A 7,337-nucleotide genomic window follows, 5' to 3' on the forward strand; every position below is an offset into this window, starting at 1 on the left:
GGAGGTGTGATAAATACTTATGCGATGGTTTGGCTTGACAGAAGAGAGGAGAAATTACTTTAAGGAAAACTATATGTCAGATGAAATGGTTTATGATGTGTTCAATAATGCTGTGCTGAATATATACTTGTGACTGTACTAACCAATTATGTTGTGTTGATTATGTGTCTAGGTGAAGTAGATATGTTTGGTTTACATTGCATGTCAATGAAGATAATATGCTCAAAATTCCGATTTCTGTGCTCATCAGAAATATAATTCATTTAGAAAAAGATTGTTTTGCATATAGTAAACAATAGTTTAGGTCAGTATAATGTTTTCACAGTAGGAGCTTGTGGCAGGATTGACCATGCAAACTATCTATGTGTCATTTTATAGTTAAATAACTGCTATGCATTCATTTGGCAACATTGTATAATTTAAGATTATTATTTTAGATTATTGGAAATGTTTATTTCACATTATAACAGAAGAAATTCTGGCTTTCTTTTAAGTAATATAATACTGTATATTCATATTTTAAGTCTGGCAACAGAAGTGTATACATGACATGAATGGTGTGGAAGTGGTTATTGGAGTTTAAAATGTTGTATTGATGTGTTATTGGAGTTTAACATGTTTTATTGATGTGTTATTGGAGTTTAAAATGTTTTTATTGATGTTATAATGTATGATTGTTTATCCCACTGTGCTAATTAAGCTGGTTCTTGGGGGTATGGGGGTAATGGTCCTATGGGATGACTGTTCTTGTTTTGTAAAATGATAATATAATGAGAATATTATGATCAATGCTATGTTTCCAGGTACACTTTTCAGGTGTGTTGGGTTGATAAGTTGGTAAGTGGTTGTGACATCGACTTGAAGTCAACCAGGTGTAGACCCCGGACATTTTCTTTTTTTTAACTGAATATTAAGATCAAATCAAATATTCCCAGTAGGGAAATATAGATACTTGTTTAAGGTAGTAGCCCGTTGTGCAAACTACCAATCATGGATTTTCCTTTTTGCTACAGTGTTACTGATCAACTCTTGCTGTGGCAGTAAGGAAAACGTAAGAGAGGATGGTATGGTGGACAATTTTGATGTCTCCCACCTGTACAGCCTGGCCAAGCTGCTCAGATGGGAGAGAGGAAAATTGTCACCGCAATGGATTTTGTGGTCATGTGGACTCTGAACTAGACAGAGTCAAAGAGAGGATATCAAAATGGACGGTTGATTAATCCGAATGCCTACAACCTGTCAAAATTATGACAACTAATAGACAAGGAAGAAATGCAGAAGTAGTCCAAATATTTTATGCTAAATCATTCTAACCTTGAAGAAGCCAGTAAATGAGTTCTGAAACAAGGGAAGGAGAGCCAACGTAACCTTGAAGAGGCCAGTGAATGGTTTCTGAAACAGGGTAAGGGGAGCCACATTGGGAAATGGACGAGGTCCTATAACCTGCCAAAGTTACGGCGCCAATGCAAGATTGCACACAAAATTCCATGGGCAAAAAGTGAGAGACTATATTAGGAATGTTATGAATAACCAAAACATGTGAATAATTTGTTCTTTTTCTGAGAAAATACAGGTGGAAGTGGCCAGTGGACTAGAAGTATCTTAGATTAGTTTAGAAAATAGGGAGCGAAATCCAGGTGCAGAACGAACCAGCATGCTATATGAACGAGAAGACGACAACGAAAACAAAACAGTATCTTTATATTTCTATTACAAATTCTCTCAATAAAGATTATGTTAAAAGAACAACATTTATGTTAAATTTAGAAGAAATTGTATCTGAAATTACAGTTGTATATATAGTAAAACATGTCTCTTTTTGCCTTGTTCTGCTTCACAGCGTCTCGCCGGGAGAACGGAGTCTGTGACAAACGTCCATAGAGTAAAAACAAAGGTAAAAAAAAAGATATAATATATATAAAGATCAAGAGACAGCGAATACAGGCAACAACAAGGTCACCTAACTGAAGACTTGTGTAAGAGAGACAAGAACTATATTAGAAGCAATATAAAAACATGCATACATACACACGTACATATCCACCACACACAAATTAGGAAATACAATTTTTTCTTCTTCTGCAGAGTACAAAGGAAGTCTCTGAAAAACAATCTGAACAGTAATTGAAAAGGAAATAGGAGAACCCTACTTAGAGACTACATCACAGTTTTGGAGCAAAAGATTTTTTTTTTGAGAAATCTCAACTCAGACAATGTCAAAACAGGCCATTAACTCCGCAATGGCAGCGCGCAAATATGCCTCCCCTCAACAAGCAACACGGTCCCAACGGGTATGCTGAAAACAGGCTGGTATGGAAGAATGATAATGAATTAATTCATTATATAGCCAAAGATGGGTAAGACTGCATGGAGAAAAACCAGCGGCAACCTAAGGCAGGCACATTCACGATTACAGGAGCCGTAAAAATCACTGTGAGCAAAGACTCACTGAAAGAGTGAACACAAAGAAAGGGAGGTGAAGAGAGTGAAACACAGAAATTGCAATGGGGTGTTGAGGACACTATCAACACCAAATAGTGACATCTCCAGACTCATAGCTCTGAACTACTAATCCACCAGACAAAATGAATACGATTTCAAAAAAGCTTGTGGGATGAAAAATGCAAAAAGCCTTCCTGCAATTAGGTTAGCGCAAAACGGGCTAACTATAATCATATTTGTTGTGAAGGGCCAGATTAAACCGAATATATATATTTATTTATATATATATATTTAATTGTATTTGTATATTCTCTAATATTCCCTGATATCCCTTGTATATTCCTTGTACAATATGCATTGAATATCCATTCTAGCCTACTGAACATCCCATAATAGTCTCCATTCTACTATTGGTCGAGACCTTGGTGCCAGGCTGCCATACCCCTCAGACCCAGTTCAAACGTACCGCTCCACATGTACGAACAAGTCCTAGTTCCGCGTAGGAATCTGGCTACCGCACCACTAATGGGACTATTTGTTCATTGTGTATATATATACTGCGCTACTAAAGTAGGACTTTCTTTTCAGTCCAGTTTCTTACCCTCCAATAGAGTCACAGACGTAAAGCCTCCCCGCGACGCCACGTGTGGGAGTAAGGCCAAGTTCGCCTACCATCGGTATTGAGACATCGTGTATATTAATATTTGAATAGTCATATTTGGCACTATATCGTCGAGTTGGACGTAGTCTATTAAGCTAATAATAGTCTGTTAATATATAGTGCTTCGTGCGGTGAGAATACTACCGTAGTCAGAACCCCATCGTTTCGGGCAGAGAACTGGCTGCTTATCCAGGGTGGTTGACCCCACGTGAAGCTGCACCCGAGGAGCCCCAGAGCCGACGAGCGAGTGGACCTGTATACCGGATTATTCTACCGACGACAGCCCGCCTTCCCAGGCACGGATTATGCTTTGTATACTTTGATTATTCCATGGATAAAGACCCCCGACACTGCCGTGTGTTGGAACCCCCCCCCCCCTGGAGAGGACGCAAGGTGAGGAGACGCTCTGCAACACGAGGTCGCTTCACGTCTCTCCCCCGTGGACCGGAGAGAGCCGGCCCACAAAGAGTCCACCTGCTTTCATCTGTGGTCCAAGGATCGCCGGCGCATTGAACGGCACTACAGTGGGTTCACCTGGGATACCCTTGGCCGGATGAGGCAGCCGGATTCTACCCCCCCCCCTTCCTACTCCTGTCGGCTTACAAGCGACCGGATTAACCCCCCCTAGTGTGTCCAGTATATAATCATTAAAGTATCATTGCTGTTATTCCTTAAACTATTCCAGGTCGTATATGTACCACCTGCGCCTTCAGAGATTGGACATTCTCTATTGATATACCGACGAATACTCTTGCCATAAAAGTGCATACTAATTTCCATTCATAAATGTGATTGATTTGATTAAGTGCTTGCTCTACACACCATCGCTGTGTAGAAATAAAGACCTATTTCTAATTCGTACATTTGTGTTGGATCCGTTTCATCTACGTGACAGTGTTCATCATAATATATTTATGCCGTGTACTGGGTGGCAGAATATTAAGTACAAAGGTAGTGGTAGTAAGTATCATATCTAGTAATACAGTCAGGGAATTGTACCCCTCAGTTACAATTGGTCCTTCGAGCCGGAGGGTAATTAGTGTAATATTAATATAGTGTTATTAATATTGAAATGGCCTATGATGAACACTCCACGAAACGATCCTCCTAACCAACGCCCGCAGCGCAAACGACGGCTCCCTCAGTACTTAGAGGGCTACGCTGTCAGTCAACAACCTAGTCTTCTACTAACAGTAAACGCGGTAAAACTAGAAAGTAAAAGTATGTCTAACCCCAACGCCCAGACTACCCCGACCATAGAGGCCCCTACGGGCTCTAATGTAACTGACCAAGTTCACGGTGGGGACCAGTGGGAACCAGACATGACTTCACACCCCGCCAGTACTGAAGAAGTAGTCCCCGATGAGTCCCGGGAGGAATACAACGCTACCGAGAGAGAACTCGGCACGGAAGAAGACGGGGAGAGCACCGTGGAGATAGAGCTCCAAGGCTCCGCAAGGAGTACCCCGAGGGAAGGCTCCCCTATACAACCGCCTTCTCCCAGCGAGGCAGAGAGGACCCTACAGCAGGCCTTCCTCATCAGCCTGAACGCCGCTGCTGAACGCGACCGACTGCAGATCCAGCAGCGGAGCGAAGAAGAGCATATACGTCTAGAACTAAGACGCATTCAGAGAGAAGAGAATGTGGCCCGAGACCGAGCAGACAGCCAGCGAGCAGCTGCTGGTGCTCTACGGGACGCAGAGCGCGACAGACAGCAAGCGCAACTAATAGAACAGCTGATCAGACGGACAACACCCTCTCCCTCCGCCAGAGGCTCCAGGAACTCGTCTAGACACACCTCCAGGGCGGCATCCCCTAGCCGAGTAAACAACCCTGAACTTGACCAACAGACGAGGTCTATACCCCCCACAGACCACCTCCCCCCACCGGTCCAAGCGAGACCTAGCAACCGGGAAGGAGCAGCATATCCTGTGGAGAGGCTAAACCAGAGACTACAAGCACTGGATGACCTAACTGAAGACGAAGAGGAAGAGGAGGAGAACCACGCCCGACGACAGCACAGTACTCTACCGGACCAGGAGGTCCGGTACAGCCCAGGCTATACTCCCGCGGAGCTGCGCTACAGACCCCCGACTCTATACACGGGTGAGCACGACGCACGACCCGCACCGAGGAACAGCACCTGGACAAGCGGGCCATGGTACACTGCCGGTACCAGCCCATACCAAGGAGCGGGAGGAGACTCGCCTAGGAGGCCTCTCCCCCAACGCTCGCCGATGTATCCGCAGTCAGCGTCATACATTGGCACACCTATGGTACCCGACTTCACCCAAGAGAACCGGGCCCAGTATACGGAACTCCGCATGTGTCTGGAGACCATGTTGGTGGATGTATTGGATGAACGCCATAAATACGCCATCCTACTGAAGCACTTAAAGGTACCCCGCGCACATAATATAGCGCTCGCCTACGCGACTTCCACCACCCCATACACAGCAGCGCTGGTAGCATTGGACCAGAGGTATGGGCGCATATGGGATTACGTGATCCAGGAGATCCGACACATCGACCGCTTACCCCCAGCAATAGACAATCGAGCACTGGACGACCTGTCCATCAGAGTGCAGTCCCTGGTAGGGATGTTGGGAGCGCAGAGAGAGAAGGGGAGGCATGAACTTTACGCCAACTCAAATGTGGAAAGGATCTTGGAGAAGCTGCCGCCCGCTCGACAGGAGCGTTTTAGGCGACAGAGGGACCACCGAGACCCGGATGGCCCCGAACCGAACCTCCTCGATCTAGCAGACTTCCTGGCGAGAGAAGTCAGCAGCCTACGGCTAGATACATTCGGACGGAGCACCCCTGGCTCCAGAGAAGGAACCAGACGACTAAATGATGGAAGAAGATCGGTGACTGTGATGCACCAATCGGAGTCAGTACCGAGCAGCAGGAGCCACAGTACCCCCTCCAGAACGGAGAAGTGGAAGATAGTGTGCCCCTACTGTGAGAAAGAACACTGGCTAGCGCAATGTGACTCCTTCCCCAAGCTGAACGCGGAGGAAGCAAGTCAATGGATAAAGTCCAACAAGCGCTGTTTTCGCTGTGCGCGCTCACACATGGCAGCCGAATGCCGCTTAAAGAAAAGGTGCACCAAGTGCGATGGAGCCCATCTGGACATACTTCACGACAGTAACAGACGGCGCCCTTCACCCGCACCATCCAGCCGCAAAGCGAGCGTCATGTACATCGATCCCGCCAGCAGCAGTGGAGCCCGAGTACTCCTAAAAGTAGTGCGTGTGACACTAAGCTACCAGAATAAAGTCCTGGACACTTACGCCGTCCTCGATGACGGGTCAGAGAAGACCCTGCTGCTCGCCTCCGCTGCGGCCCAGCTAGGGCTGCGGGGAAGCGAAACCCAAATGACAATTCGGACAATAAGACGAGATTTGAAGACGATAAAGGGCGAGAATGTCTCATTCTCTATCGCAGCAAGCGGCCAGCCTGAGCGACGGTACCAGATTACAGACGCTTTCACCAGCCAAGAAATAGGACTGTCGCGGTACACATACCCCGTCGCCAAGCTGATGGAGAAATATGCACATCTGCGCAAGTTACCGATCCCGCTCATAGACAATGCTATGCCGACCCTGTTGATAGGCTCCGACCATGCAGACCTCATTGTCCCGATAGACCGGGTTCATACCGGACCCCGAGGCTGTCCTGCAGCAGTCGAGACCCGTTTGGGATGGACTCTCCAAGGCCCGCTCGCCAAATCTCTCAACCGAAGTACAGCCACTAGATGTCTCCACTCCCGAGTCACGGAGGGAGAAACCGCACTCCTGCAACACGTAGAGCGGCTATGGACCTTGGAACAAATGCCCTTTAAGAACGGAAAGAAAGACATTCGCTCTAAAGATGACATTTACGCCATTCACCTCCTCGAGACAGGGACCAAGAGAGTCCCGGTCAACGGCGTGTTGAGATACGCCACGCCACTCCTGCGGCGAGAAGGAATGCCTACTTTCCACGCCAAGACAGACGCCACAGAACGGTACCTGCTGAACACGGAGCGGCGCTTAGCCAAGAACCCCGCCCAAGAGAGTGTATACCGCGCTGAGATTGAGAAGCTCATCACAGCGGGACACGTCACAAAGATGGACATTAAAGAGGCTGACCAGACCACTGAATCGTGGTACGTGCCTCACCACAAGGTCCATCACAACGGTAAAGACCGCATAGTATTTAACTGCAGCTACCAGATCGGATCCCAAAATCT

Source organism: Notolepis coatsorum (genome assembly GCF_963971535.1).
Source record: "Notolepis coatsorum genome assembly, contig: SCAFFOLD_395, whole genome shotgun sequence".
Taxonomy (NCBI): domain Eukaryota; kingdom Metazoa; phylum Chordata; class Actinopteri; order Aulopiformes; family Paralepididae; genus Notolepis; species Notolepis coatsorum.